This window comes from Leucoraja erinacea, chromosome 24, assembly GCF_028641065.1.
Source record: "Leucoraja erinacea ecotype New England chromosome 24, Leri_hhj_1, whole genome shotgun sequence".
In the NCBI taxonomy this organism is placed as follows: Eukaryota; Metazoa; Chordata; class Chondrichthyes; order Rajiformes; family Rajidae; genus Leucoraja; species Leucoraja erinaceus.
Genome location: NC_073400.1, coordinates 9299269 through 9304927, shown reverse-complemented (window position 1 = coordinate 9304927; position 5659 = coordinate 9299269). Strand labels below are relative to the sequence as shown.

The 5659-nt window shown below is 39.3% G+C and overlaps 1 long non-coding RNA gene across 2 annotated transcripts in view; it reads left to right on the top strand.

Moving 5' to 3' along the window:
* Positions 1–5065, top strand: part of LOC129708631 (uncharacterized) — a 25558-nt gene extending 20493 nt beyond the window's left edge. For both annotated transcript variants that reach the window (XR_008725386.1, XR_008725385.1), the window contains 2 exons: positions 2486–2583; positions 4896–5065. This is a non-coding gene — a long non-coding RNA (uncharacterized LOC129708631). The remainder of the gene's footprint in view (positions 1–2485; positions 2584–4895) is intronic.
* Positions 5066–5659: the final 594 nt, after the last annotated feature.

Genomic DNA, 5659 nt, shown 5'->3' with positions numbered 1-5659 from the left:
TTAAAAAAGTGACTGATGCAGTCAATGTAAATGAGTTAATTTGCTAATGTTAGCAATGAAACTACCAATAAGTTTAAATAATTTTAATGTCTTATTGGAAACATAGCACGACCATCTGAAACTCTTTTGAGTGGAGATAATCATCAAACCATTAATTACGAATCCTTTATAGGATCGAATGTTTCTATGACTTGACATGTATCAGCACCTTAATGGATAATCGATCGCCTGCATTCTGAACATGGAACTGTGCACATGTGCTTTTTTTCTTAAAGACCAGCTGAGCTACAGCGCCCTGCATAACGTTTGGGCCAAAGACCCATCATTTATTTATTTGCCTCTGTGCTCCACAAATTGAGATTTGTAATAGAAATAAAACACATATGGTTAAAGTGCACATTGTCAGATTTTATTAAAGGCTATTTTTATATATTTTGGTTTCACCATGTAGAAATTACAGCTGTGTTTGTACATAATTCCCCAATTTCAGGACACCATTATATTTGGGACACTGGTTTCAAAGGCGTATGTAATTGCTCAGGTCTGTTTAATTGCCTCCTTAATACTGGTATAAGAGAGAACTCTCAGCATCTTGTGTCTTTCCTCCGGTCTTTCAATCGCCTTTGGAAACTTTTATTGCTGTTTATCAACATGAGGACCAAAGTTGTGCCAATAAAAGTTAAAGAAGTGACAAAGAAAGTCAAATAAGCCATTATGAGACTGAAAAACAAGAATAAAATTGTTAGAGACATCAGCCAAACCTTAGGCTTATCAAAATCAACTGTTTGAAACGTCATTAAGATGAGAGCTTACTAATCGCAAAGGGACTGGCAGGCCAAGGAAGACTTCCATAGCTGATGACAGAATAATTGTCTGGATAATAAAGAAAAATCTCCAAACCCCTGTCCGACAGATCAGAAACACTCTTCAGAAGTCAGGTGTGGATTTGTCAATGACCACTGTCCGCAGAAGACCACTGTGAACAGAAGACCACTGTGAACAGAAATAAAGAGGCTACACTGCAAGATACAAACCACTGGTGACCCACAAAAATAGGATGGCCGGGTTATAGTTTGCAAAGAAGTACTTAATAGAGCAATCACAGTTCTGGAAAAGGGTCTTGTGGACAGATGAGACAAAAATTAACATATCAGAGTGATGGCAAGAGCAAAGTATGGAGGAGAGAAGGAACTGCCCAAGATCCAAAGCATACCACCTCATCTGTGAAACACGGTGGTGGGGGTGTTACGGCCTGGGCATGTATGGCTGCTGAAGGTACTGGCTCATTTATCTTCATTGATGATACAACTGCTGATGGTAGCAGCATAATGAATTCTGAAGTGTATAGACACATCCTACCTGCTCAAGTTCAAACAAATGCCTCAAAACTCATTGGCCAGTTTTCATTCTACAGCAAGACAATGATTCCAACCATACAGCTAAAAAATGGTCAATCCTTGAGTGTCCAAGTCAATCACCCGATCTGAACCCAATTGAGCATGCCTTATATATACCGAAGAGAAAACTGAAGGGTATTAGCCCCCAAAACAAGCATAAGTTAAATATGACTGCAATACAGGCCTGGCAGAGCATCACCAGAGAAGACACCCAGCAATTGGTGATGTCCATGAATCGCAGACTTCAAGCAGTTATTCATGCAAAGGATATGAAACAAAATATTAAACAAGACTACTTTCATTCACATGACATTGCTGTTTCCCAAACATTATGGTGCTCTAAAATGGGAGGACTATGTATAAACGCCACTGGTATTTCTACATGGTGAAACCAAAATGTATAAAAATGGCCTGTATTAAAATCTGACAATGTGCACTTTGACCACATCTGATTTTTATCTGATATCTATTACAAACCTCAAATTGTGGAGTACAGAGGCAAATAAATAAATAATGGGTGTCCCAAACATTATGGAGGGCACTTTATGTGCCATGTGGAAGTTTTAACTGAGTTAATCATCTTTGCTAACAATGAAATGATTGTGTCATGAAAAGGAGAGCTAGCACAGAGAACTTCCGAAGAGCCTCAAGATCGCCAATTAAAACCAAATTCTTCCAAGCAAGTCTGTTTTAGTTTCTTAATAGCTCACCGGCTGTAACATATTTAATGGTTAACAATAGTCTGGTTATTTTTGTTTCTCTACAATTTGGACTTAACCAGAAATCATTAATCCTTAAATTGACATTCCAACAGCTAAACGTTGGGAGCATTATGATTGAACAGAATGAGTGTTTCTTGGGGAGATTGTTCTACAGTTGCGACCTTAATAAATTATTACAATATTAAAGCTGTACTAGAAAGCAGCAAAAACTTAAAAAAATTACAAGCGTTTAGAGATCTGAAATCTAATTTTGAAAATGCAAGAAGTGTGAGATTCTGTTAGCGACAATCACATTAAAAGATACATCATTTAAAATATTGCAAGACGAACGTATAAATTTCAATTATTTTTGTTCTTTTGTTTCAGAGAAAGTTGCAAAACTTACTTGAACATGAAGCTTAGTGCACAGCGATCTTCAGAATGCAGCGGTCTTCAGAGTACGGGCTTTGTTAACTGTGTGGACGGTGAGTAGAATCTGTAGTCTACACTGAGTCTTAACACTGGCCTTTGGTTTGTTGGTGTGACTTTTGTGCTAGTAAAATCTTGACACTAATAATTCAAATAAAAGTTGGAAACAGAGAGCTGCAAAGATTAAAAGCACCACAGGCTCAGCAATTGTTTAGAGTGCGATGGCCAATTAGAATCAGTTGGGTAGTTCTACTATTTTTACAACTGTAGTTCATTAAACAGGAGAAAGGTAAAGATTACTTCACTCTAATGGAGTAAGATCCCTAGCATTATAGCATTTAATTAAGAAGGTTAAGTAAAGGGCTTGATTTAGGGGCAATTCATGGCAACCGAGAACTGTGGAATGCTTCACTTGTGCCATGTGGAAAATTAAGGACACTTCTGATGTACCCAATTGCCACGTGCAGGAAATGTGTCCTCCTGCAACTATTGACTGTCCCCTCTACTGAGCTCCAGCTGCAGATGGATTCACTTTGGAACATCTATAATGCTTAGATGAAGATGGATAACACATTTAGTGAAGTGGCCGTCAGGGATAAAGACTGCATAGGCAAGAAGGGAATGGGTGACTGCCAGGCAAAGTGGAGGAAGGCAGAAGAATTGCTGGAATCCCTTTGGCTTTGGCTTAAACCAGCATCTGCAGTTTCTTCCTATTCCCCTGTGGCCATCCATTCTTCAACGAATGAACGGCTTGGTTATTGTTGGGCAGGATGGCTTTGCCAACAAATGCATCATGGGTCACACCAGAGACACGGCTGCACAGAAAGTGAGGATAAAGATTGGGAGACATGTAATCACTAGAGGATACAATTAAAAGAGAAACAGATTGGCTGCAAACATAACTCTAGGATGATATGTTGTCTCCCTAGTGTTGGAGTTCATGATGTTACAGAGCAACTACTAAGCATCTTGATTGGGGAGTGAACAGTCAGTGACGATGAACAGTCACCTGCCTGCATTTGGCCCATCTCCCTTTAAACCGTTCCTATCTATATGCATGTCCAGGTGTCTTCTAATTGTTATTATAGTACCTGCCTCAACTACCTCCTCATTTCATATATCCACCATCCTCCGTGTGAAAAAGTTCCCCCTCCAAGTTCCTATTAAATTATTTTCCTTTCACCTTAAATCCATGTCCTCTGGTTCTTAATTCCCCTATTCTGGGGAATTAGAGCTTCAGCAGCGGCGCAGCACTGGGTCCATCGCGGAGCGGGACGATGCCTTGCCGGGGATCGCCTGTGTTGGAGCTCTGGAGTGTTGGGCCTGCTAATTAACACTGTGGAGCTGTGGTTTGCGGAGCTGACAACATCGCGGATCCTGGGATCTTTTTCCGAGGGTCGCCAGTGTTGGAGCTCCGCCCAGCTCGGCCTGTGGACTTCGGCAGCCGCGGTCTCCGGTAAGAAGTGGCCGATTCGGAAACTCCAAACCGCTGAGTGTGTTCTTCCGTTCCGACGCCGGAGCTCCGATCATCCCGGCGAGAGGGCCTGAACATCGGGCCATTGTAGCGGCAACTGCAGAGGACTCAAAGGCTCCGGCCACGGGTGAACAAGAAAGAGGAAGATGACTGAACGTCCTTCACAGTGGGAAACGTTGATTCCGCTGTGTAGGGATGTTCATGTTAAATTCAATCTGTATTGTGTTCTTTTGATTGGTATGGCTGTACGGTAATTCAAATATCACCGTACCAATTGGTGCATCTGACAATAAATGTAACTGAACTTGAATGTTATGAGAGATAGAAACTCGTACCCTAGGCTAAAACTCTAATGCAGTATAAGCCTTGAAATAGTGTTGCTGTCATGCCAACTGTCATCATTATTTGTGTAACAAAATCACAATGGCAATTAATGTCTATTCAGGCCCAACTTTCTACTGATGTTTGTTTTCTCAGTCTCTGTGGGTAACACATTGCTTATATATCGTGAATAAAAGTACATAAAGTACCAAATTGGATGTAAAGCATTGATTGAAGATTGGAAGTTATAACGACATCGCACAATGCGCGTATTTTCTTTGTATCTGAAGAAACGGTTGGAGAATATAATACGGGATGTAACCAATCGTTCACATTTTAAAATTCATTTTCCGGTGCTGGCTATGTTTCATTATGTTTAAACTTGCCTTGTTAAGTGAATATATTTACAAATATTTAAATCTTCTTGTTCATTTCAATCAGCAATAATAGAGCCGTTTCCAACTATCGCCACAATTGGAGCTGGAAACTGATCCCCTGCATTGCTGTGTAATCAATCAGGTAGTTTTCATGTTCAAAATTAAAATGCTTTCAATTGTTCTGTTCTCCTCACAGATCTGTATTCCACATTCTCATACCATGCCTGACTTCACAGATGAAAGCATCACGGTGTACAGAGTATCCTCTAAAAGCAAAATAAAACAAAAACAAGCAAGCCATAACTTCTGCAAAGGTCAAAACTTACTGAGCCTTTACTGCTCTTTCAGTCATGTTTGAAAGAACTTTATTAACAATTAATTATTTGAAAATACAGCAACTAGTGTAGTCAAACATGACAATTTCGCATATTTAACCCTCACCGTAAAAAGTGGTTAGAATGTCTTGTTCATTTATTTTAGAAATTTGTTTCCTTCATAACATTATATGAATGTTAAAACATTAAATCAGTATCTATTTCTGATATAAATCAGTGATGTTTCAGTTCACAATGAGAATGCATTGCCCTTCAACTGTATTTGATGAATTTCTATACAAAACAATTTATAAATCACACTTTTCAGTCTCTAGCTATTACCTTTTACTTGTGTCAGAATCCAATAATAGTTGGTACCACACCCATCTAAAATCACCACATTCCACCACAAAGCTCGTTTCATTATATGGTCATACTGTGATTGCTTTGGAAACCCATCTACTTTAAGCACAACTGAGGTTCCAAGTAATACATCTAATAAATCAAGTCCACCTATAAAGTTAATGAAAAAAACAGGATTACTTTGTTGTATTTTCTTCTTCTTCTTGCGTAGCCTAAAGTTGTTGGACAACTTGTTCTATTTGATCTTATTTGATTGTGCACGCCGGGTTGATTGCATTTGTCG